The sequence below is a fragment of the Ranitomeya variabilis genome, chromosome 4 (genome assembly GCF_051348905.1).
Source record: "Ranitomeya variabilis isolate aRanVar5 chromosome 4, aRanVar5.hap1, whole genome shotgun sequence".
In the NCBI taxonomy this organism is placed as follows: domain Eukaryota; kingdom Metazoa; phylum Chordata; class Amphibia; order Anura; family Dendrobatidae; genus Ranitomeya; species Ranitomeya variabilis.
Window position 1 is genome coordinate 316246928 of NC_135235.1, and position 26066 is coordinate 316272993.

The 26066-nt window shown below is 40.2% G+C and overlaps 14 non-coding genes across 14 annotated transcripts; all 14 read right to left on the reverse strand.

Moving 5' to 3' along the window:
• Positions 1 to 10981: 10981 nt before the first annotated feature.
• Positions 10982 to 11064, reverse strand: TRNAL-CAG (transfer RNA leucine (anticodon CAG)). Its single transcript has one exon. It is a non-coding gene; the product is annotated as a tRNA-Leu (tRNA).
• Positions 11065 to 11688: 624 nt separating this feature from the next.
• TRNAF-GAA (transfer RNA phenylalanine (anticodon GAA)) lies at positions 11689 to 11761 on the reverse strand. Its single transcript has one exon. It is a non-coding gene; the product is annotated as a tRNA-Phe (tRNA).
• A 471-nt stretch (positions 11762 to 12232) lies between these two features.
• TRNAL-CAG (transfer RNA leucine (anticodon CAG)) lies at positions 12233 to 12315 on the reverse strand. Its single transcript has one exon. It is a non-coding gene; the product is annotated as a tRNA-Leu (tRNA).
• A 624-nt stretch (positions 12316 to 12939) lies between these two features.
• TRNAF-GAA (transfer RNA phenylalanine (anticodon GAA)) lies at positions 12940 to 13012 on the reverse strand. The gene has a single exon. It is a non-coding gene; the product is annotated as a tRNA-Phe (tRNA).
• Positions 13013 to 16219: 3207 nt separating this feature from the next.
• TRNAF-GAA (transfer RNA phenylalanine (anticodon GAA)) lies at positions 16220 to 16292 on the reverse strand. The gene has a single exon. It is a non-coding gene; the product is annotated as a tRNA-Phe (tRNA).
• Positions 16293 to 17189: 897 nt separating this feature from the next.
• On the reverse strand, positions 17190 to 17272 carry TRNAL-CAG (transfer RNA leucine (anticodon CAG)). Its single transcript has one exon. It is a non-coding gene; the product is annotated as a tRNA-Leu (tRNA).
• A 1045-nt stretch (positions 17273 to 18317) lies between these two features.
• TRNAF-GAA (transfer RNA phenylalanine (anticodon GAA)) lies at positions 18318 to 18390 on the reverse strand. Its single transcript has one exon. It is a non-coding gene; the product is annotated as a tRNA-Phe (tRNA).
• A 1239-nt stretch (positions 18391 to 19629) lies between these two features.
• On the reverse strand, positions 19630 to 19702 carry TRNAF-GAA (transfer RNA phenylalanine (anticodon GAA)). Its single transcript has one exon. It is a non-coding gene; the product is annotated as a tRNA-Phe (tRNA).
• An 895-nt stretch (positions 19703 to 20597) lies between these two features.
• Positions 20598 to 20680, reverse strand: TRNAL-CAG (transfer RNA leucine (anticodon CAG)). The gene has a single exon. It is a non-coding gene; the product is annotated as a tRNA-Leu (tRNA).
• A 1045-nt stretch (positions 20681 to 21725) lies between these two features.
• On the reverse strand, positions 21726 to 21798 carry TRNAF-GAA (transfer RNA phenylalanine (anticodon GAA)). Its single transcript has one exon. It is a non-coding gene; the product is annotated as a tRNA-Phe (tRNA).
• An 895-nt stretch (positions 21799 to 22693) lies between these two features.
• On the reverse strand, positions 22694 to 22776 carry TRNAL-CAG (transfer RNA leucine (anticodon CAG)). Its single transcript has one exon. It is a non-coding gene; the product is annotated as a tRNA-Leu (tRNA).
• A 1045-nt stretch (positions 22777 to 23821) lies between these two features.
• TRNAF-GAA (transfer RNA phenylalanine (anticodon GAA)) lies at positions 23822 to 23894 on the reverse strand. The gene has a single exon. It is a non-coding gene; the product is annotated as a tRNA-Phe (tRNA).
• An 895-nt stretch (positions 23895 to 24789) lies between these two features.
• Positions 24790 to 24872, reverse strand: TRNAL-CAG (transfer RNA leucine (anticodon CAG)). The gene has a single exon. It is a non-coding gene; the product is annotated as a tRNA-Leu (tRNA).
• A 1046-nt stretch (positions 24873 to 25918) lies between these two features.
• TRNAF-GAA (transfer RNA phenylalanine (anticodon GAA)) lies at positions 25919 to 25991 on the reverse strand. Its single transcript has one exon. It is a non-coding gene; the product is annotated as a tRNA-Phe (tRNA).
• Between the last annotated feature and the right edge of the window lie 75 nt (positions 25992 to 26066).

The window sequence follows — 26066 nt, forward strand, 5'->3', positions numbered from 1 at the left end:
AAAACAAAAAATACATAAAAAAACAGTGGGAGAGTAATATTGCCCTCTCAGCTTGTGTGCCAGTCTTGACTCCTGGGTGTGCCACCTCTCTCTCTCTAATTGTGGGCCATAGAAAGCCTTTTTTTTTTTTTTTTTTAATATTATTTGGTTTCTAAAGTCTCCCTGAGAAAAAAAAAAAAATAAATTAGGTGGGAGATTAATATTGACATTAGTGCTTGAGTGACAGTCCTGCGTGTGTGTCATCTCTGTGATTTTGTGCCACAGAAAACAGAGTGTGTAACATTGTGCCTGATTTTCCTTGTGGTCTCACCAACCTGTTAAGGGATATTGAAATCATACTGAAGTTATAGCTCACCGTGTAAGTTGTTTGACAGCAACAAATAAAGTTACTTTGGTTAAGATTTTAAAACAATGAGGAAGTCTGGTGCAAGAGGTCGTCGTGGGCGTTCATTGTCAGCTGGTAATGATGGTAGTGGTAGAGGAGCATCAGGTGGTCGTGGGGATAAAAATATTCCACCTAAGTCTGGAGCTGTGGAGCCAGTTTCGTCGTCAGGCTACACAAGGCCTCGAACGCTCTCTTTTCTGGGAGTAGGAAAACCGCTTTTAAAGGCGGAGCAGCAACAGCAAGTTTTGGCTTACATTGCAGACTCAGCCTCTAGCTCTTTTGCCTCCTCTTCCGAAACTGGTAAATGTAAAAGCAGCGCGTCGCTTGTGGATGTTCACGGTCAGGGACAAGTCGCTTCCTTGTCCTCCTCAGCAAAAACTACAACAAGAGAGAAGGATGCAGCAGGCGACACAACGGGTCACTCCATGGAGCTCTTTACACATACCGTCCCTGGCTTAGAAAGTGAAACATTTAACAGGCCATGCCCATTACAAGTATATTCTGACATGGAGTGCACTGATGCACAGCCACAGCCAGAGTACTATGCTGCTCCTTTGACTCAGACCACCACATTGCCCTCTCAGGGTACAGATCCACAATCAGACCCTGATGAGACTATGTTGCCCCGCCACGAACGCTATACCACCGACCGACACAGTGACACAGACGAAGTTGCACACGAGCTCGAAGAGGAGGTAATAGATGACCCAGTTATTGACCCCGATTGGCAGCCATTGGGGGAACAGGGTGCAGGCGGCAGTAGTTCAGAAGCGGAGGTGGAGGAGGGGCCGCAGCAGGCATCAACATCGCAACAGGTTACATCTGCCGGGCCCGTATCTGGCCCAAAACGCGTGTCAAAGCCAAAACCTGTTGGAGCACAGCGTTGCCATCCGGTTAAAGCTCAGTCTGCAATCCCTGAAAAGGGATCCGAGTCTAGGAAGAGTGCAGTCTGGCATTTTTTTAAACAACATCCAACTGATCAGCGCAAAGTCATCTGTCAAAAATGTTCAACTAGCTTAAGCAGAGGTCAGAATCTGAAAAGTCTAAATACTAGTTGCATGCATAGACACTTAACCACCATGCATTTTCAAGCCTGGACTAACTACCAAACGTCCCTCAAGGTTGTAGCACCCTCGGCCAATGAAGCTAGTCAGCAACGCAACATCCCTTCCGTCACTGTAAGGCCACCATTTTCCGCACCACAGGCAGTATCTGTGCAGGTTTCTTTGCCAGCCAAAAGCAGTCAGGGTCAGGGAATCACCAGTTTTGTAGGAGGAAATATTGCATCTAGGGCACCGGCGGAAACAATACCGTCTCCAACCGTCTCTCAGTCTGCCATGTACACCGGCACACCCGAAAGTTCCACGATCTCCAGCTCTCCAGTCCAGCTCACCCTACATGAGACTCTGGTTAGAAAAAGGAAGTACTTATCCTCGCATCCGCGTACACAGGGTTTTAACGCCCACATAGCTAGACTAATCTCGTTAGAGATGATGCCCTACCGGTTAGTTGAAAGCGAAGCTTTCAAAGCCCTGATGGAGTACGCTGAACCACGATACGAGCTACCCAGTCGACACTTTTTTTCCAGAAAAGCCATCCCAGCCCTGCACCAGCATGTTAAACAGCGCATCGTCCATGCACTCAGGCAATCTGTGAGTACAAAGGTGCACCTGACTACAGATGCATGGACCAGTAGGCATGGCCAGGGACGTTATGTGTCCATCACGGCACACTGGGTGAATGTGGTGGATGCAGGGTCCACAGGCGACATCAATTTAGGGACAGTTGTGCCTAGCCCACGGTCTAGGAAACAGTTGGCTGTAGGCGTTCGCACCCCCTCCTCCTCCTCCTCCTCGTCCTCCTGCAGAAGCTACAGCTCTTCCACAGAACGCAGTCTGCCAACCACTCCATCGGCAGATGACACTGTTGCACACCAGTTGTCCCATTATGGGCCAGCTACTGCCAAGCGTCAGCAGGCTGTATTGGCTATGAAGTGCTTGGGCGACAATAGACACACCGCGGAAGTTCTGTCCGAGTTCTTGCAACAAGAAACGCAGTCGTGGCTGGGCACAGTAGATCTTGAGGCAGGCAAGGTAGTGAGTGATAACGGAAGGAATTTCATGGCTGCCATCTCCCTTTCCCAACTGAAACACATTCCTTGCCTGGCTCACACCTTAAACCTGGTGGTGCAGTGCTTATTGAAAACTTATCCTGGGTTCTCCGACCTGCTCCTCAAAGTGCGTGCACTTTGCTCACATATCCGACGTTCGCCTGTACACGCCAGCCGTATGCAGACCTATCAGCGGTCTTTGAACCTTCCCCAGCATCGCCTAATCATAGACGTTGCAACAAGGTGGAACTCAACACTGCACATGCTTCAGAGACTGTGCGAACAGAGGCGTGCTGTTATTTATTTGTGGGAGGATACACGGGCAGGCAGTAGGATGGCAGACATGGAGTTGTCAGGTGTGCAGTGGTCTAAGATACAAGACATGTGTCAAGTCCTTCAGTGCTTTGAGGAATGCACACGGCTGGTTAGTGCAGACAACGCCGTAATAAGCATGAGCATCCCCCTAATGCGTCTGCTGATGCAAAGTTTGACGCACATAAAGGAGCAGGCGTCTGCACCAGAGGAAGAGGAAAGCCTTGATGACAGTCAGCCATTGTCTGGTCAGGGCAGTGTACAGGACGAGGTAGCGGGCGAAGAGGAGGTGGAGGACGAGGAGGATGATGGGGATGAGTATATTTTTAATGCCGAACCTTTCCCGGGGGCACAGGAATTTGGTTGCGTGTCACGGCCGGGTTCTGGTTTTTTGAGGGACACAAGTGACGTAGATTTGCCTGCAACTGCCCCTCAACCAATCACAACCGGAGATTTGACAACTGGAACTTTGGCCCACATGGCGGATTATGCCTTACGTATCCTAAAAAGGGACACACGCATTACGAAAATGATGAACGATGACGATTACTGGTTGGCCTGCCTCCTTGATCCACGCTATAAAGGCAAATTGCAAAATATTATGCCACATGAGAACTTGGAACTAATATTAGCAACCAAACAATCAACTCTTGTTGACCGTTTGCTTCAGGCATTCCCAGCACACAGCGCACGTGATCGTTCTCACACGAGCTCCAGGGGGCAGCAGACTAGGAGTGTTAGGGGTGCACACATCAGAAGTGGCATTGGACAGAGGGGTTTTCTGACCAGGTTGTGGAGTGATTTTGCTATGACCGCAGACAGGACAGGTACTGCTGCATCAATTGAAAGTGACAGGAGACAACATTTGTCCAGTATGGTTACTAACTATTTTTCATCCCTTATCGATGTTCTCCCTCAACCGTCATTCCCATTTGATTACTGGGCCTCCAAATTAGACACCTGGCCAGAATTGGCAGAATATGCATTGCAGGAGCTTGCTTGCCCGGCAGCAAGTGTCCTATCAGAAAGAGTATTCAGTGCTGCAGGTTCAATATTAACCGAAAAAAGGACTCGTCTGGCTACCCAAAATGTTGACGATCTAACATTCATTAAAATGAACCACAACTGGATTTCGAAATCTTTTGCCCCACCTTGCCCGGCCGACACCTAGCTTTCCTATGAAAAGCTCTTGCCTGTGAATTACTTTTCTAATGTCTAATTTGCTGCAGCTGATTGTACAGCATACGACATGTTTACACCTCCCTAAATGGCAAAACTCCCCACACGGGGCCGTGGTATCGCGACTTGGCGCAAGCACCCGTGAGACTGCTGTTTGTCTGAAGAGGTGGGTGTGCTCGCTTTTGGTTGACGGCATTGCTACTGGGTCCCTCATAGTACAATGTAGTGTCTCTGGCGGTGGTGGTGCGCACCCAACGTCAGACACACCGTTGTAACATGAGGGGCCCTGGGGCGGTCCCGCCGGCCTCAAGAGAGTTCCCCCCTACCCCAGCTCAAAATGTGCTCTACCACGTGCAAAATTATGTCGCACAGCTCCACCAATCTTTAGTCTATTCGCTGACATCATTCAATGTCTGGCACTGACAATACAAATTTGTAGACATCTATGATGCAACTTAAAGTAGTCTGTGTCTGTGTCCTATATTGGCACCATTAAATAGTTACTGCCAAATTACTATGTCAGAAACTCAGTAGATGAGCCCACCCCTGTACCTAAGTATGCCACCTTTTTTTTTTGTTTTGGTTGTTTTGCGAGACATTAACATCTATTTATATTTTGGGAGTACTGGGACAGACACTCCTTGCACTACTCCTCCACTCACCACCAAGCTGCCTGTGTATCCATGTAACCGCTGTAAAACTGCCATGAGCCTATTGTTTGTTATTTTAGGCCTTTGATAGCCTGTCTGCGGCCCCTACTTGCAATACTCCTCCACTGACCACCAAGCTGCCTGCCCGTGTATCCATGTAACCGCTGTGAAACTGCCATGAGCCTATTGTTTGTTATGTTAGGCCTTTGATAGCCTGTCTGCGGTCCCTACTTTAAATACTCCTCCACTGACCAGACCACTGCTGCCCGTGTACCCCTGGAACCAATTATAAAGTGCCTACAGCCAGCCCATTTTCTTATGTTAGGCCTTTGAAGCCTGTCTGCGGTCCCTACTTTAAATACTCCTCCACTGACCACCAAGCTGCCTGCCCGTGTATCCATGTAACCGCTGTAAAACTGCCATGAGCCTATTGTTTGTTATTTTAGGCCTTTGATAGCCTGTCTGCGGCCCCTACTTGCAATACTCCTCCACTGACCACAATGCTGCCTGGAGTGCCTGCCTGTGTATCCATGTAACCGATGTAAAACTGCCATGACTGCCTACTGTTTGTTATTTTAGGCCTTTGATAGCCTGTCTGCAGCCCCTACTTGCAATACTCCTCCACTGACCACCAAGCTGCCTGCCCGTGTATCCATGTAACCGCTGTGAAACTGCCATGAGCCTATTGTTTGTTATGTTAGGCCTTTGATAGCCTGTCTGCGGTCCCTACTTTAAATACTCCTCCACTGACCAGACCACTGCTGCCCGTGTACCCCTGGAACCAATTATAAAGTGCCTACAGCCAGCCCATTTTCTTATGTTAGGCCTTTGAAGCCTGTCTGCGGTCCCTACTTTAAATACTCCTCCACTGACCACCAAGCTGCCTGCCCGTGTATCCATGTAACCGCTGTAAAACTGCCATGAGCCTATTGTTTGTTATTTTAGGCCTTTGATAGCCTGTCTGCGGCCCCTACTTGCAATACTCCTCCACTGACCACAATGCTGCCTGGAGTGCCTGCCTGTGTATCCATGTAACCGATGTAAAACTGCCATGACTGCCTACTGTTTGTTATTTTAGGCCTTTGATAGCCTGTCTGCAGCCCCTACTTGCAATACTCCTCCACTGACCACCAAGCTGCCTGCCCGTGTATCCATGTAACCGCTGTGAAACTGCCATGAGCCTATTGTTTGTTATGTTAGGCCTTTGATAGCCTGTCTGCGGTCCCTACTTTAAATACTCCTCCACTGACCAGACCACTGCTGCCCGTGTACCCCTGGAACCAATTATAAAGTGCCTACAGCCAGCCCATTTTCTTATGTTAGGCCTTTGAAGCCTGTCTGCGGTCCCTACTTTAAATACTCCTCCACTGACCACCAAGCTGCCTGCCCGTGTATCCATGTAACCGCTGTAAAACTGCCATGAGCCTATTGTTTGTTATTTTAGGCCTTTGATAGCCTGTCTGCGGCCCCTACTTGCAATACTCCTCCACTGACCACAATGCTGCCTGGAGTGCCTGCCTGTGTATCCATGTAACCGATGTAAAACTGCCATGACTGCCTACTGTTTGTTATTTTAGGCCTTTGATAGCCTGTCTGCAGCCCCTACTTGCAATACTCCTCCACTGACCACACCAATGCTGCCCGTGTACCCCTGGAACCTATTTAAAAGTTCATAGAGCCTAGTTATATATTTTATTTACTATTAATAAGGCCATGATGGACTACGCTGTACCACGCTACAAGCTAACCAGTCGACACTTCTTTTGCGAGAAAAGCCATCCCAACCCTCCACCAGCATGTAGAAGACCGCATTGTCCATGCACTCTGGCAATCTGTGAGTACAAAGGTGCACCTGACAACAGACGCATGGACCTGTAGGCATGGCCACGGAAGATTACGTGTCCATTACGGCGCAATGGGTTAATGTGGTGGATGCATGGTCCACAGGGGACAGCCTACTAAGTCTGTCTGCAGTCCCTAATTCAAATTGTCCTCCACTGTCTAAATCGGAACTTCCACCTTCTGGCTTTCGGCCTATAGTATCAGAAATTAAACTGCATTTGGCCTTCAACTTTGGTTAGGGCCTACTAACGGCTTCTGCCCCTCCCTGGTGTTGCCCTCAACTAAATAAAGCTGAGCTTCAACCTTCCGGCTCTCATTATGTGGTTTAAAAAAAAAAAATGGTGGTTAGGGCCTACTAACGGCTTCTGCCCCTCCCTGGTGTTGCCCTCAACTAAATAAAGCTGAGCTTCAACCTTCTGCTCCAAATTACCATTTTAAAAAATGCAATAGGCTTTTCAGGCCTACTAAAGGTGTCTGTCTGTGTGCCCCTCCCTGGTGTTGTCCTCAACTAAATAAAGCTGAGCTTCAACCTTCCGGCTCTCATTATGTGGTTTTAAAAAAAAAAATGGTGGTTAGGGCCTACTAACGGCTTCTGCCCCTCCCTGGTGTTGTCCTCAACTAAATAAAGCTGAGCTTCAACCTTCCGGCTCTCATTATGTGGTTTTAAAAAAAAAAATGGTGGTTAGGGCCTACTAACGGCTTCTGCCCCTCCCTGGTGTTGTCCTCAACTAAATAAAGCTGAGCTTCAACCTTCCGGCTCTCATTATGTGGTTTTAAAAAAAAAATGGTGGTTAGGGCCTACTAACGGCTTCTGCCCCTCCCTGGTGTTGCCCTCAACTAAATAAAGCTGAGCTTCAACCTTCTGCTCCAAATTACCATTTTGAAAAATGCAATAGGCTTTTCAGGCCTACAAAAGGTGTCTGTCTGTGTGCCCCTCCCTGGTGTTGTCCTCAACTAAATAAAGCTGAGCTTCAACCTTCCGGCTCTCATTATGTGGTTTTAAAAAAAAAAATGGTGGTTAGGGCCTACTAACGGCTTCTGCCCCTCCCTGGTGTTGTCCTCAACTAAATAAAGCTGAGCTTCAACCTTCCGGCTCTCATTATGTGGTTTTAAAAAAAAAATGGTGGTTAGGGCCTACTAACGGCTTCTGCCCCTCCCTGGTGTTGTCCTCAACTAAATAAAGCTGAGCTTCAACCTTCCGGCTCTCATTATGTGGTTTTAAAAAAAAAATGGTGGTTAGGGCCTACTAACGGCTTCTGCCCCTCCCTGGTGTTGCCCTCAACTAAATAAAGCTGAGCTTCAACCTTCTGCTCCAAATTACCATTTTGAAAAATGCAATAGGCTTTTCAGGCCTACTAAAGGTGTCTGTCTGTGTGCCCCTCCCTGGTGTTGTCCTCAACTAAATAAAGCTGAGCTTCAACCTTCCGGCTCTCATTATGTGGTTTTAAAAAAAAAAATGGTGGTTAGGGCCTACTAACGGCTTCTGCCCCTCCCTGGTGTTGTCCTCAACTAAATAAAGCTGAGCTTCAACCTTCCGGCTCTCATTATGTGGTTTTAAAAAAAAAATGGTGGTTAGGGCCTACTAACGGCTTCTGCCCCTCCCTGGTGTTGCCCTCAACTAAATAAAGCTGAGCTTCAACCTTCTGCTCCAAATTACCATTTTAAAAAATGCAATAGGCTTTTCCGGCCTACTAAAGGTGTCTGCCCCTCCCTGGTGTTGTCCTCAACTGAACAAAGCTGAGCTTCAACCTTCCGGCTCTCATTATGTGGTTTTAAAAAAAAAATGGTGGTTAGGGCCTACTAACGGCTTCTGCCCCTCCCTGGTGTTGCCCTCAACTAAATAAAGCTGAGCTTCAACCTTCTGCTCCAAATTACCATTTTGAAAAATGCAATAGGCTTTTCAGGCCTACTAAAGGTGTCTGTCTGTGTGCCCCTCCCTGGTGTTGTCCTCAACTAAATAAAGCTGAGCTTCAACCTTCCGGCTCTCATTATGTGGTTTAAAAAAAAAAAATGGTGGTTAGGGCCTACTAACGGCTTCTGCCCCTCCCTGGTGTTGCCCTCAAGTAAATAAAGCTGAGCTTCAACCTTCTGCTCCAAATTACCATTTTAAAAAATGCAATAGGCTTTTCAGGCCTACTAAAGGTGTCTGTCTGTGTGCCCCTCCCTGGTGTTGTCCTCAACTAAATAAAGCTGAGCTTCAACCTTCCGGCTCTCATTATGTGGTTTTAAAAAAAAAAATGGTGGTTAGGGCCTACTAACGGCTTCTGCCCCTCCCTGGTGTTGCCCTCAACTAAATAAAGCTGAGCTTCAACCTTCTGCTCCAAATTACCATTTTAAAAAATGCAATAGGCTTTTCAGGCCTACTAAAGGTGTCTGTCTGTGTGCCCCTCCCTGGTGTTGTCCTCAACTAAATAAAGCTGAGCTTCAACCTTCCGGCTCTCATTATGTGGTTTAAAAAAAAAAAATGGTGGTTAGGGCCTACTAACGGCTTCTGCCCCTCCCTGGTGTTGCCCTCAACTAAATAAAGCTGAGCTTCAACCTTCTGCTCCAAATTACCATTTTAAAAAATGCAATAGGCTTTTCCGGCCTACTAAAGGTGTCTGCCCCTCCCTGGTGTTGTCCTCAACTGAACAAAGCTGAGCTTCAACCTTCCGGCTCTCATTATGTGGTTTTAAAAAAAAAATGGTGGTTAGGGCCTACTAACGGCTTCTGCCCCTCCCTGGTGTTGCCCTCAACTAAATAAAGCTGAGCTTCAACCTTCTGCTCCAAATTACCATTTTGAAAAATGCAATAGGCTTTTCAGGCCTACTAAAGGTGTCTGTCTGTGTGCCCCTCCCTGGTGTTGTCCTCAACTAAATAAAGCTGAGCTTCAACCTTCCGGCTCTCATTATGTGGTTTAAAAAAAAAAAATGGTGGTTAGGGCCTACTAACGGCTTCTGCCCCTCCCTGGTGTTGCCCTCAAGTAAATAAAGCTGAGCTTCAACCTTCTGCTCCAAATTACCATTTTAAAAAATGCAATAGGCTTTTCCGGCCTACTAAAGGTGTCTGCCCCTCCCTGGTGTTGTCCTCAACTGAACAAAGCTGAGCTTCCACATTCTGGCTTTCGCCCTATACTATCAGATATTAAACTGCATTTGGCCTACTAGTGTGGTTAGGCCCTTGAAACAGTGTCTGCTGCTCTTGGGTTTGCTACTCCACTGAACAAAGCAATGCCGCCTGTTTAGTCCTGTTACCAATTTTGAACTGCATGTAGCCTACTTTATTCTTTGGCCCTATATCTGTTTCCTCCTCATCCTGCCCATTGCCCAGCCACTGCTAAATGAGTCTGCTGGTACATTGACCTAGACCACTACATTCCCCTTGTACTCTACACAGCCAGAATCTGTCCCTGCTGAAAGTAAGGTTCCCCTTCCCGCATGTTATACCACCTTACACAGGGACAAAGAGGAAGGTGCAGATGAAAGTGCAGGTTCCTTCATCAGGTGGGGGGGCATACTCGTTGGCGACGTCACTGGCACAGGGCCCCTCAGAGTACGCAAAAGTGTCGCTGCTGGTGGGAGGCGCCCCCGCCATGCAAACACACCGCCGTACTTTGAGGGGCCCTGTGCCAGTGGCAATGCGAACGAGTGGGCCCCCCCCCTGCTTGCTCAGGATCACAGCACTTGCAACTTTTAAATACTTACCTTTCCCTGCAACACCGCCGTGACGTAGTCCGCATTTCCTGGGCCCACGAAAAACTTGAGCCAGCCCTACTCCCCCCACAACTTTCACCCAATTCCCTATGCCCAACTATTATTATACAGTTAATTAAGATTGGCAAGCTTCAGAAACAAGAATGGATGTTTTTGGCATTAAAATGGGCACTGTAGGTGTTTTCCTGGCCTCCACTCACTGCCGACTATGCTTCCCCATTGACTTGCATTGGGTTTCGTGTTTCGGTCGATCCCCGACTTTTAGCGATAATCGGCCGACTGCACTCGACTCGACTCTGGACAAAATCGGGTTTCCCAAAACCCTACTCGATCTTAAAAAAATGAAAGTCGCTCAACCCTAGTGCTAGACACTTGGCAAATGTCAAGCGAAACCCCTGAAAGTAGATATTTTTATTTTTGCTTTGACTGGTTTTTGCAGCATGATTTCTATTTGAAACTCCTGCTATTTTGTTGTACATATTTAATAACTTTCATTAACTCTTTGTGAATGAGTAGAAAAAAACAGCAATTTTGACAGAGATTTTTTTACATTTTCAATTTGACTCCATTCATCAGGTTCATTGACCGCCAGCAGTATTTTTAAAGTGCCAAGACAGCTAACATATGCACATAAAAACTATTTCACGGTCCTAGAGTTCCGTTTATAGACGACAATTTCAGATTCACCCCAAAGACTCCCAGGTAGTGGTAACTTTGGGATCAGATTTTTTAAGGCCCATTGCTAAGTTTGGTTTGATCCCCATCTAATCAATAATTGACTGAGAATCTGTATAGTTTCATGAAAAGGTGATGTCAGAAGTGGGATTTGAACCCACGCCTCCACGAGAGACTGCGACCTGAACGCAGCGCCTTAGACCACTCGGCCATCCTGACTTCTTGTGGATTTTTCATATGTGTACTTTTTGTCAGCATTCACTTTCAAACCTCCTTTTATTTTGATAGGATGTTAGAAATGTTAGATTTCTCACAAAATGCGGTGATGCACCATATTTCTTCAGAATCTACTGTTTGGCCACACAGCAGGGCTTTGAAAATAAGAGCGCTATTTGGATTTTGGAATGCAGATTTTGCAAGAATAGTTTGCAGGTAAAATTTGCAGAGTACCAAAAGTACCAAAACAGCAGAAACCCCCCCAAAGTGACCCCATTTTAGAAATTACTTCTCACAATGAATTCATATACACCACAGCATTTCATAGTCAAACATACATGGTTGAAATCATTCAGCTAGTGTCTGATACATGCTTTCTTTATCAGCTATCAGGTTCCCTTTAAATCCTCTTACAGCTAAGTGAAATGGAAATAAACAAAACAGAGGAAAAATTACAAAAAAATAATAATTTGCTCAAATGGAAAAGTTCCCATTTCTCATCTTTTTAACATTTTATTTTTTGTAGATAGTTAAGATTTTTAGGCCTTTTACATTTTCTTTAAATAATTAGTCCACGTGCTTTGTTTATTTTCTCCTTAAAATGTAAAGAATCAAGAAAAATGATGTTGCCGAAACCCGGGATCGAACCAGGGACCTTTAGATCTTCAGTCTAACGCTCTCCCATCTGAGCTATTTCGGCCAAACACAAACAACTTTAGGAGTGCTAGACACTTGGCAAATGTCAAGCGAAACCCCTGAAAGTAGATATTTTTATTTTTGCTTTGACTGGTTTTTGCAGCATGATTTCTATTTGAAACTCCTGCTATTTTGTTGTACATATTTAATAACTTTCATTAACTCTTTGTGAATGAGTAGAAAAAAACAGCAATTTTGACAGAGATTTTTTTACATTTTCAATTTGACTCCATTCATCAGGTTCATTGACCGCCAGCAGTATTTTTATAGTGCCAAGACAGCTAACATATGCACATAAAAACTATTTCACAGTCCTAGAGTTCCGTTTATAGACGACAATTTCAGATTCACCCCAAAGACTCCCAGGTAGTGGTAACTTTGGGATCAGATTTTTTAAGGCCCATTGCTAAGTTTGGTTTGATCCCCATCTAATCAATAATTGACTGAGAATCTGTATAGTTTCATGAAAAGGTGATGTCAGAAGTGGGATTTGAACCCACGCCTCCAAGAGAGACTGCGACCTGAACGCAGCGCCTTAGACCACTCGGCCATCCTGACTTCTTGTGGATTTTTCATATGTGTACTTTTTGTCAGCATTCACTTTCAAACCTCCTTTTATTTTGTTAGGATGTTAGAAATGTTAGATTTCTCACAAAATGCGGTGATGCACCATATTTCTTCAGAATCTACTGTTTGGCCACACAGCAGGGCTTTGAAAATAAGAGCGCTATTTGGATTTTGGAATGCAGATTTTGCAAGAATAGTTTGCAGGTAAAATTTGCAGAGTACCAAAAGTACCAAAACAGCAGAAACCCCCCCAAAGTGACCCCATTTTAGAAATTACTTCTCACAATGAATTCATATACACCACAGCATTTCATAGTCAAACATACATGGTTGAAATCATTCAGCTAGTGTCTGATACATGCTTTCTTTATCAGCTATCAGGTTCCCTTTAAATCCTCTTACAGCTAAGTGAAATGGAAATAAACAAAACAGAGGAAAAATTACAAAAAAATAATAATTTGCTCAAATGGAAAAGTTCCCATTTCTCATCTTTTTAACATTTTATTTTCTGTAGATAGTTAAGATTTTTAGGCCTTTTACATTTTCTTTAAATAATCAGTCCACGTGCTTTGTTTATTTTGTCCTTAAAATGTAAAGAATCAAGAAAAATGATGTTGCCGAAACCCGGGATCGAACCAGGGACCTTTAGACCTTCAGTCTAACGCTCTCCCATCTGAGCTATTTCGGCCAAACACAAACAACTTTAGGAGTGCTAGACACTTGGCAAATGTCAAGCAAAACCCCTGAAAGTAGATATTTTTATTTTTGCTTTGACTGGTTTTTGCAGCATGATTTCTATTTGAAACTCCTGCTATTTTGTTGTACATATTTAATAACTTTCATTAACTCTTTGTGAATGAGTAGAAAAAAACAGCAATTTTGAGAGAGATTTTTTTACATTTTCAATTTGACTCCATTCATCAGGTTCATTCAAACCCTGTGTTTGTGAGACAGGTGATGGTTGCACATAAAAGACAATGTGCATGCATAATGTTACATCAAGTTTTATTTGTTATTAAATGCAAATAATTGGAGCAAAAAAGGAGACAACAATTTAGAGAAAATATTTTAATGATTGTTAACTTTCAATGTGAAAACATTTGTCCCAAAATGTGCTGAAACTTAGATGTCAGTATCGCATGTGCATTTCAGACTTTAAAACTATGATTACCTGCTTTTTAAGCTTTTGTTTATTAAGTATTTTTATGGTCTATTGATGAATGAGGTAATCAAATTATGAAAAATAATTATTTTGGCATCGCTTTATTCTGAGGACTATAACTTTTTTATTTTTTTGCTGATGATGCTGTATGGCGGCTCGTTTTTTGCGGGACAAGATGACGTTTTCAGCGGTAACATGGTTATTTATATCCGTCTTTTTGATCGCGTGTTATTCCACTTTTTGTTCGGCGGTATGGTAATAAAGCGTTGTTTTTTGCCTCGGTTTTTTTTTTTTCTTACGGTGTTTACTGAAGGGGTTAACTAGTGGGCCAGTTTTATAGGTTGGGTCGTTACGGACGCGGCGATACTAAATATGTGTACTTTTATTGTTTTTGTTTGTTTTTTTTAGATAAAGAAATGTATTTATGGGAATAATATTTTTTTATTATTATTATTTATTTAGGAATTATTTTTTTTTTTTTTACACATGTGGAAATTTTTTTTTTTACTTTTTTACTTTGACCCAGGGGGGGACATCACAGATCGCAGATCTGATAGTGTGCACAGCACTCTATCAGATCTGCGATCATACTTTCATCGGAGCAGGCTGCAGCTTTCATCTGCAGCCAGCTCCGACCCGGAAGTGCTCCCTGCAGGACCCGGATACAGCCCCTCGGCCATTTTGGATCCGGGGCCTGCAGGGAGAAGACGTTCGGTACGAGGTGAGTACATCACCTTGTACCGATCGTCTCAGGGAAGCCCGCAGGGAGCCCCCTCCCTGCGCGATGCTTCCCTGTACCGCCGGTACACCGCGATCATGTTTGATCGCGGTGTGCCGGGGGTTAATGTGCCGGGGGCGGTCCGTGACCGCTCCTGGCACATAGTGCCGGATGTCAGCTGCGATATGCAGCCGACACCCGGCCGCGATCGGCCGCGCTCCCCCCGTGAGCGCGGCCGATCGCGTATGACGTACTATACCGTCACCGAGAATTAAGGCCCACCCCACCTCGATGGTATAGTACGTCATATGGGATTAAGGGGTTAAATGCAAATAATTGGAGCAAAAAAGGAGACAACAATTTAGAGAAAATATTTTAATGATTGTTAACTTTCAATGTGAAAACATTTGTCCCAAAATGTGCTGAAACTTAGATGTCAGTATCGCATGTGCATTTCAGACTTTAAAACTATGATTACCTGCTTTTTAAGCTTTTGTTTATTAAGTATTTTTATGGTCTATTGATGAATGAGGTAATCAAATATGAAATTAGACTTACCGGCAATTCAGTTTATAGAAATCTCCCAGAACAGCCCCATAGGATGTGGAGTCTCCGCCCTAATAGGGAAAGAGAACACAAAGAGTTGAAATAGTCCCGCCCCATTGACCGCCGGCAGTATTTTTATAGTGCCAAGACAGCTAACATATGCACATAAAAACTATTTCACGGTCCTAGAGTTCCGTTTATAGACGACAAATTCAGATTCACCCCAAAGACTCCCAGGTAGTGGTAACTTTGGGATCGGATTTTTTAAGGCCCATTGCTAAGTTTGGTTTGATCCCCATCTAATCAATAATTGACTGAGAATCTGTATAGTTTCATGAAAAGGTGATGTCAGAAGTGGGATTTGAACCCATGCCTCCAAGAGAGACTGCGACCTGAACGCAGCGCCTTAGACCGCTCAGCCATCCTGACGTCTTGTAGATTCTGTGCCTTAACTCTTTCCAAGTTAGTCAGCAGAAATATGACCAGTAATTGTCATTGAAAATTATTTTAAAATATTTAATATTACAGTTTTTATTTCAATACATTTGTTTAAACTATTAGTCATCAAGCCTATTTTGAGCTAAATGGCCAAGCCCCATTTTAAAAAAATATGACTTTTATCACTGTATGCAGTAATAACTCTGGAATGCTTCTACATATCCCCGTAATTCTGAAAGTGTTTTTTGTGACACATTGTACTTTACATTAACTGTAAATTTAGGTCAATATATTTTTAGTTTTTTTCTGTGAAAATATCTAAATTTTGTTTAAATTTTGAAATATTAGTCATTTTTATTCTTTGACTGCTTATATCCTTAAACCAACTTGTCGCACCACACAAAAATGTAAATAAATAGCATTTTTCATATGTATACTTTTTGTCAGCATTCACTTTCAAACCTCCTTTTATTTTGTTAGGATGTTAGAAATGTTAGATTTCTCACAAAATGCGGTGATGCACCATATTTCTTCAGAATCTACTGTTTGGCCACACAACAGGGCTTTGAAAATAAGAGCGCTATTTGGATTTTGGAATGCAGATTTTGCAAGAATAGTTTGCAGGTAAAATTTGCAGAGTACCAAAAGTACCAAAACAGCAGAAACCCCCCCAAAGTGACCCCATTTTAGAAATTACTTCTCACAATGAATTCATATACACCACAGCATTTCATAGTCAAACATACATGGTTGAAATCATTCAGCTAGTGTATGATACATGCTTTCTTTATCAGCTATCAGGTTCCCTTTAAATCCTCTTACAGCTAAGTGAAATGGAAATAAACAAAACAGAGGAAAAATTACAAAAAAATAATAATTTGCTCAAATGGAAAAGTTCCCATTTCTCATCTTTTTAACATTTTATTTTCTGTAGATAGTTAAGATTTTTAGGCATTTTACATTTTCTTTAAATAGTTCACGTGCTTTGTTTATTTTCTCCTTAAAATGTAAAGAATCAAGAAAAATGATGTTGCCGAAACCCAGGATCGAACCAGGGACCTTTAGATCTTCAGTCTAACGCTCTCCCATCTGAGCTATTTCGGCCAAACACAAACAGCTTTAGGAGTGCTAGACACTTGGCAAATGTCAAGCGAAACCCCTGAAAGTAGATATTTTTATTTTTGCTTTGACTGGTTTTTGCAGCATGATTTCTATTTGAAACTCCTGCTATTTTGTTGTACATATTTAATAACTTTCATTAACTCTTTGTGAATGAGTAGAAAAAAACAGCAATTTTGACAGAGATTTTTTTACATTTTCAATTTGACTCCATTCATCAGGTTCATTCAAACCCTGTGTTTGTGAGACAGGTGATGGTTGCACATAAAAGACAATGTGCATGCATAATGTTACATCAAGTTTTATTTGTTATTAAATGCAAATAATTGGAGCAAAAAAGGAGACAACAATTTAGAGAAAATATTTTAATGATTGTTAACTTTCAATGTGAAAACATTTGTCCCAAAATGTGCTGAAACTTAGATGTCAGTATCGCATGTGCATTTCAGACTTTAAAACTATGATTACCTGCTTTTTAAGCTTTTGTTTATTAAGTATTTTTATGGTCTATTGATGAATGAGGTAATCAAATATGAAATTAGACTTACCGGCAATTCAGTTTATAGAAATCTCCCAGAACAGCCCCATAGGATGTGGAGTCTCCGCCCTAATAGGGAAAGAGAACACAAAGAGTTGAAATAGTCCCGCCCCATTGACCGCCCGCAGTATTTTTATAGTGCCAAGACAGCTAACATATGCACATAAAAACTATTTCACGGTCCTAGAGTTCCATTTATAGACGACAATTTCAGATTCACCCCAAAGACTCCCAGGTAGTGGTAACTTTGGGATCGGATTTTTTAAGGCCCATTGCTAAGTTTGGTTTGATCCCCATCTAATCAATAATTGACTGAGAATCTGTATAGTTTCATGAAAAGGTGATGTCAGAAGTGGGATTTGAACCCACGCCTCCAAGAGAGACTGCGACCTGAACGCAGCGCCTTAGACCACTCGGCCATCCTGACTTCTTGTGGATTCTGTGCCTTAACTCTTTCCAAGTTAGTCAGAAGAAATATGACCAGTAATTGCCATTGAAAATTATTTTAAAATATTTAATATTACAGTTTTTATTTCAATACATTTGTTTAAACTATTAGTTATCAAGCCTATTTTGAGCTAAATGGCCAAGCCCCATTTTAAAAAAATATGAATTTTATCACTGTATGCAGTAATAACTCTGGAATGCTTCTACATATCCCCGTAATTCTGAAAGTGTTTTTTGTGATACATTGTACTTTACATTAACTGTAAATTTAGGTCAATATATTTTTAGTTTTTTTCTGTGAAAATATCTAAATTTTGTTTAAAATTTTGAAATATTAGTCGTTTTTATTCTTTGACTGCTTATATCCTTAAACCAACTTGTCGCACCACACAAAAATGTAAATAAATAGCATTTTTCATATGTGTACTTTTTGTCAGCATTCACTTTCAAACCTCCTTTTATTTTGTTAGGATGTTAGAAATGTTAGATTTCTCACAAAATGCAGTGATGCACCATATTTCTTCAGAATCTACTGTTTGGCCACACAGCAGGGCTTTGAAAATAAAAGCGCTATTTGGATTTTGTAATGCAGACTTTGCAAGAATAGTTTGCAGGTAAAATTTGCAGAGTACCAAAAGTACCAAAACAGCAGAAACCCCCCCAAAGTGACCCCATTTTAGAAATTACTTCTCACAATGAATTCATATACACCACAGCATTTCATAGTCAAACATACATGGTTGAAATCATTCAGCTAGTGTCTGATACATGCTTTCTTTATCAGCTATCAGGTTCCCTTTAAATCCTCTTACAGCTAAGTGAAATGGAAATAAACAAAACAGAGGAAAAATTACAAAAAAATAATAATTTGCTCAAATGGAAAAGTTCCCATTTCTCATCTTTTTAACATTTTATTTTCTGTAGATAGTTAAGATTTTTAGGCCTTTTACATTTTCTTTAAATAATCAGTCCACGTGCTTTGTTTATTTTCTCCTTAAAATGTAAAGAATCAAGAAAAATGATGTTGCCGAAACCCGGGATCGAACCAGGGACCTTTAGATCTTCAGTCTAACGCTCTCCCATCTGAGCTATTTCGGCCAAACACGAACAGCTTTAGGAGTGCTAGATACTTGGCAAATGTCAAGCGAAACCCCTGAAAGTAGATATTTTTATTTTTGCTTTGACTGGTTTTTGCAGCATGATTTCTACTTGAAACTCCTGCTATTTTGTTGTACATATTTAATAACTTTCATTAACTCTTTGTGAATGAGTAGAAAAAAACAGCAATTTTGACAGAGTTTTTTTACATTTTCAATTTGACTCCATTCATCAGGTTCATTCAAACCCTGTGTTTGTGGGACAGGTGATGGTTGCACATAAAAGACAATGTGCATGCATAATGTTACATCAAGTTTTATTTGTTATTAAATGCAAATAATTGGAGCAAAAAAGGAGAGAACAATTTAGAGAAAATATTTTAATGATTGTTAACTTTCAATGTGAAAACATTTGTCCCAAAATGTGCTGAAACTTAGATGTCAGTATCGCATGTGCATTTCAGACTTTAAAACTATGATTACCTGCTTTTTAAGCTTTTGTTTATTAAGTATTTTTATGGTCTATTGATGAATGAGGTAATCAAATATGAAATTAGACTTACCGGCAATTCAGTTTATAGAAATCTCCCAGAACAGCCCCATAGGATGTGGAGTTTTTAAGGCCCATACACATATGTGTACTTTTTGTCAGCATTCACTTTCAAACCTCCTTTTATTTTGTTAGGATGTTAGAAATGTTAGATTTCTCACAAAATGCAGTGATGCACCATATTTCTTCAGAATCTACTGTTTGGCCACACAGCAGGGCTTTGAAAATAAGAGCGCTATTTGGATTTTGGAATGCAGATTTTGCAAGAATAGTTTGCAGGTAAAATTTGCAGAGTACCAAAAGTACCAAAACAGCAGAAACCCCCCCAAAGTGACCCCATTTTAGAAATTACTTCTCACAATGAATTCATATACACCACAGCATTTCATAGTCAAACATACATGGTTGAAATCATTCAGCTAGTGTCTGATACATGCTTTCTTTATCAGCTATCAGGTTCCCTTTAAATCCTCTTACAGCTAAGTGAAATGGAAATAAACAAAACAGAGGAAAAATTACAAAAAAATAATAATTTGCTCAAATGGAAAAGTTCCCATTTCTCATCTTTTTAACATTTTATTTTCTGTAGATAGTTAAGATTTTTAGGCCTTTTACATTTTCTTTAAATAATCAGTCCACGTGCTTTGTTTATTTTCTCCTTAAAATGTAAAGAATCAAGAAAAATGATGTTGCCGAAACCCGGGATCGAACCAGGGACCTTTAGATCTTCAGTCTAATGCTCTCCCATCTGAGCTATTTCGGCCAAACACAAACAACTTTAGGAGTGCTAGACACTTGGCAAATGTCAAGCGAAACCCCTGAAAGTAGATATTTTTATTTTTGCTTTGACTGGTTTTTGCAGCATGATTTCTATTTGAAACTCCTGCTATTTTGTTGTACATATTTAATAACTTTCATTAACTCTTTGTGAATGAGTAGAAAAAAACAGCAATTTTGACAGAGATTTTTTTACATTTTCAATTTGACTCCATTCATCAGGTTCATTCAAACCCTGTGTTTGTGAGACAGGTGATGGTTGCACATAAAAGACAATGTGCATGCATAATGTTACATCAAGTTTTATTTGTTATTAAATGCACATAATTGGAGCAAAAAAGGAGACAACAATTTAGAGAAAATATTTTAATGATTGTTAACTTTCAATGTGAAAACATTTGTCCCAAAATGTGCTGAAACTTAGATGTCAGTATCGCATGTGTATTTCAGACTTTAAAACTATGATTACCTACTTTTTAAGCTTTTGTTTATTAAGTATTTTTATGGTCTTTTGATGAATGAGGTAATCAAATATGAAATTAGACTTACCGGCAATTCAGTTTATAGAAATCTCACAGAACAGCCCCATAGGATGTGGAGTCTCCGCCCTAATAGGGAAAGAGAACACAAAGAGTTGAAATAGTCTCGCCCCATTGACCGCCCAGAGAATTTTTATAGTGCCAAGACAGCTAACATATGCACATAAAACTATTTCACGGTCCTAGAGTTCCGTTTATAGACGACAATTTCAGATTCACCCCAAAGACTCCCAGGTAGTGGTAACTTTGGGATCAGGTTTTTTAAGGCCCATTGCTAAGTTTGGTTTGATCCCCATCTAATCAATAATTGACTGTAATCTGTACAGTTTCATGAAAAGGTGATGTCAGAGGCGGGATTTGAACCCACGCCTCCAAGAGAGACTGCGACCTGAACGCAGCGCCTTAGACCGCTCGGCCATCCTGACTTCTTGTGGATTCTGTGCCTTAACTCTTTCCAAGTTAGTCAGAAGAAATATGACCAGTAATTGCCATTGAAAATTATTTTAAAATATTTAATATTACAGTTTTTATTTCAATACATTTGTTTAAACTATTAGTTATCAAGCCTATTTTGAGCTAAATGGCCAAGCCCCATTTTAAAAAAATATGACTTTTATCACTGTATGCAGTAATAACTCTGGAATGCTTCTACATATCCCCGTAATTCTGAAAGTGTTTTTTGTGACACATTGTACTTTACATTAACTGTAAACTTAGGTCAATATATTTTTAGTTTTTTTCTGTGAAAATATCTAAATTTTGTTTAAAATTTTGAAATATTAGTCATTTTTATTCTTTGACTGCTTATATCCTTAAACCAACTTGTCGCACCACACAAAAATGTAAATAAATAGCATTTTTCATATGTGTACTTTTTGTCAGCATTCATTTTCAAACCTCCTTTTATTTTGTTAGGATGTTAGAAATGTTAGATTTCTCACAAAATGCAGTGATGCACCATATTTCTTCAGAATCTACTGTTTGGCCACACAGCAGGGCTTTGAAAATAAAAGCGCTATTTGGATTTTGGAATGCAGACTTTGCAAGAATAGTTTGCAGGTAAAATTTGCAGAGTACCAAAAGTACCAAAACAGCAGAAACCCCCCCAAAGTGACCCCATTTTAGAAATTACTTCTCACAATGAATTCATATACACCACAGCATTTCATAGTCAAACATACATGGTTGAAATCATTCAGCTAGTGTCTGATACATGCTTTCTTTATCAGCTATCAGGTTCCCTTTAAATCCTCTTACAGCTAAGTGAAATGGAAATAAACAAAACAGAGGAAAAATTACAAAAAAATAATAATTTGCTCAAATGGAAAAGTTCCCATTTCTCATCTTTTTAACATTTTATTTTCTGTAGATAGTTAAGATTTTTAGGCCTTTTACATTTTCTTTAAATAATCAGTCCACGTGCTTTGTTTATTTTCTCCTTAAAATGTAAAGAATCAAGAAAAATGATGTTGCCGAAACCCGGGATCGAACCAGGGACCTTTAGATCTTCAGTCTAACGCTCTCCCATCTGAGCTATTTCGGCCAAACACAAACAACTTTAGGAGTGCTAGACACTTGGCAAATGTCAAGCGAAACCCCTGAAAGTAGATATTTTTATTTTTGCTTTGACTGGTTTTTGCAGCATGATTTCTATTTGAAACCCCTGCTATTTTGTTGTACATATTTAATAACTTTCATTAACTCTTTGTGAATGAGTAGAAAAAAACAGCAATTTTGACAGAAATTTTTTTACATTTTCAATTTGACTCCATTCATCAGGTTCATTCAAACCCTGTGTTTGTGAGACAGGTGATGGTTGCACATAAAAGACAATGTGCATGCATAATGTTACATCAAGTTTTATTTGTTATTAAATGCACATAATTGGAGCAAAAAAGGAGACAACAATTTAGAGAAAATATTTTAATGATTGTTAACTTTCAATGTGAAAACATTTGTCCCAAAATGTGCTGAAACTTAGATGTCAGTATCGCATGTGTATTTCAGACTTTAAAACTATGATTACCTACTTTTTAAGCTTTTGTTTATTAAGTATTTTTATGGTCTTTTGATGAATGAGGTAATCAAATATGAAATTAGACTTACCGGCAATTCAGTTTATAGAAATCTCACAGAACAGCCCCATAGGATGTGGAGTCTCCGCCCTAATAGGGAAAGAGAACACAAAGAGTTGAAATAGTCTCGCCCCATTGACCGCCCAGAGTATTTTTATAGTGCCAAGACAGCTAACATATGCACATAAAACTATTTCACGGTCCTAGAGTTCCGTTTATAGACGACAATTTCAGATTCACCCCAAAGACTCCCAGGTAGTGGTAACTTTGGGATCAGGTTTTTTAAGGCCCATTGCTAAGTTTGGTTTGATCCCCATCTAATCAATAATTGACTGTAATCTGTACAGTTTCATGAAAAGGTGATGTCAGAGGCGGGATTTGAACCCACGCCTCCAAGAGAGACTGCGACCTGAACGCAGCGCCTTAGACCGCTCGGCCATCCTGACTTCTTGTGGATTCTGTGCCTTAACTCTTTCCAAGTTAGTCAGAAGAAATATGACCAGTAATTGCCATTGAAAATTATTTTAAAATATTTAATATTACAGTTTTTATTTCAATACATTTGTTTAAACTATTAGTTATCAAGCCTATTTTGAGCTAAATGGCCAAGCCCCATTTTAAAAAAATATGACTTTTATCACTGTATGCAGTAATAACTCTGGAATGCTTCTACATATCCCCGTAATTCTGAAAGTGTTTTTTGTGACACATTGTACTTTACATTAACTGTAAACTTAGGTCAATATATTTTTAGGTTTTTTCTGTGAAAATATCTAAATTTTGTTTAAAATTTTGAAATATTAGTCATTTTTATTCTTTGACTGCTTATATCCTTAAACCAACTTGTCGCACCACACAAAAATGTAAATAAATAGCATTTTTCATATGTGTACTTTTTGTCAGCATTCATTTTCAAACCTCCTTTTATTTTGTTAGGATGTTAGAAATGTTAGATTTCTCACAAAATGCAGTGATGCACCATATTTCTTCAGAATCTACTGTTTGGCCACACAGCAGGGCTTTGAAAATAAAAGCGCTATTTGGATTTTGGAATGCAGACTTTGCAAGAATAGTTTGCAGGTAAAATTTGCAGAGTACCAAAAGTACCAAAACAGCAGAAACCCCCCCAAAGTGACCCCATTTTAGAAATTACTTCTCACAATGAATTCATATACACCACAGCATTTCATAGTCAAACATACATGGTTGAAATCATTCAGCTAGTGTCTGATACATGCTTTCTTTATCAGCTATCAGGTTCCCTTTAAATCCTCTTACAGCTAAGTGAAATGGAAATAAACAAAACAGAGGAAAAATTACAAAAAAATAATAATTTGCTCAAATGGAAAAGTTCCCATTTCTCATCTTTTTAACATTTTATTTTCTGTAGATAGTTAAGATTTTTAGGCCTTTTACATTTTCTTTAAATAATCAGTCCACGTGCTTTGTTTATTTTCTCCTTAAAATGTAAAGAATCAAGAAAAATGATGTTGCCGAAACCCGGGATCGAACCAGGGACCTTTAGATCTTCAGTCTAACGCTCTCCCATCTGAGCTATTTCGGCCAAACACAAACAACTTTAGGAGTGCTAGACACTTGGCAAATGTCAAGCGAAACCCCTGAAAGTAGATATTTTTATTTTTGCTTTGACTGGTTTTTGCAGCATGATTTCTATTTGAAACCCCTGCTATTTTGTTGTACATATTTAATAACTTTCATTAACTCTTTGTGAATGAGTAGAAAAAAACAGCAATTTTGACAGAAATTTTTTTACATTTTCAATTTGACTCCATTCATCAGGTTCATTCAAACCCTGTGTTTGTGAGACAGGTGATGGTTGCACATAAAAGACAATGTGCATGCATAATGTTACATCAAGTTTTATTTGTTATTAAATGCACATAATTGGAGCAAAAAAGGAGACAACAATTTAGAGAAAATATTTTAATGATTGTTAACTTTCAATGTGAAAACATTTGTCCCAAAATGTGCTGAAACTTAGATGTCAGTATCGCATGTGTATTTCAGACTTTAAAACTATGATTACCTACTTTTTAAGCTTTTGTTTATTAAGTATTTTTATGGTCTTTTGATGAATGAGGTAATCAAATATGAAATTAGACTTACCGGCAATTCAGTTTATAGAAATCTCACAGAACAGCCCCATAGGATGTGGAGTCTCCGCCCTAATAGGGAAAGAGAACACAAAGAGTTGAAATAGTCTCGCCCCATTGACCGCCCAGAGTATTTTTATAGTGCCAAGACAGCTAACATATGCACATAAAACTATTTCACGGTCCTAGAGTTCCGTTTATAGACGACAATTTCAGATTCACCCCAAAGACTCCCAGGTAGTGGTAACTTTGGGATCAGGTTTTTTAAGGCCCATTGCTAAGTTTGGTTTGATCCCCATCTAATCAATAATTGACTGTAATCTGTACAGTTTCATGAAAAGGTGATGTCAGAGGCGGGATTTGAACCCACGCCTCCAAGAGAGACTGCGACCTGAACGCAGCGCCTTAGACCGCTCGGCCATCCTGACTTCTTGTGGATTCTGTGCCTTAACTCTTTCCAAGTTAGTCAGAAGAAATATGACCAGTAATTGTCATTGAAAATTATTTTAAAATATTTAATATTACAGTTTTTATTTCAATACATTTGTTTAAACTATTAGTTATCAAGCCTATTTTGAGCTAAATGGCCAAGCCCCATTTTAAAAAAATATGACTTTTATCACTGTATGCAGTAATAACTCTGGAATGCTTCTACATATCCCCGTAATTCTGAAAGTGTTTTTTGTGACACATTGTACTTTACATTAACTGTAAACTTAGGTCAATATATTTTTAGTTTTTTTTCTGTGAAAATATCTAAATTTTGTTTAAAATTTTGAAATATTAGTCATTTTTATTCTTTGACTGCTTATATCCTTAAACCAACTTGTCGCACCACACAAAAATGTAAATAAATAGCATTTTTCATATGTGTACTTTTTGTCAGCATTCATTTTCAAACCTCCTTTTATTTTGTTAGGATGTTAGAAATGTTAGATTTCTCACAAAATGCGGTGATGCACCATATGTCTTCAGAATCTACTGTTTGGCCACACAGCAGGGCTTTGAAAATAAGAGCGCTATTTGGATTTTGGAATGCAGATTTTGCAAGAATAGTTTGCAGGTAAAATTTGCAGAGTACCAAAAGTACCAAAACAGCAGAAACCCCCCCAAAGTGACCCCATTTTAGAAATTACTTCTCTCAATGAATTCATATACACCACAGCATTTCATAGTCAAACATACATGGTTGAAATCATTCAGCTAGTGTCTGATACATGCTTTCTTTATCAGCTATCAGGTTCCCTTTAAATCCTCTTACAGCTAAGTGAAATGGAAATAAACAAAACAGAGGAAAAATTACAAAAAAATAATAATTTGCTCAAATGGAAAAGTTCCCATTTCTCATCTTTTTAACATTTTATTTTCTGTAGATAGTTAAGATTTTTAGGCCTTTTACATTTTCTTTAAATAATCAGTCCACGTGCTTTGTTTATTTTCTCCTTAAAATGTAAAGAATCAAGAAAAATGATGTTGCCGAAACCCGGGATCGAACCAGGGACCTTTAGATCTTCAGTCTAACGCTCTCCCATCTGAGCTATTTCGGCCAAACACAAACAACTTTAGGAGTGCTAGACACTTGGCAAATGTCAAGCGAAACCCCTGAAAGTAGATATTTTTAT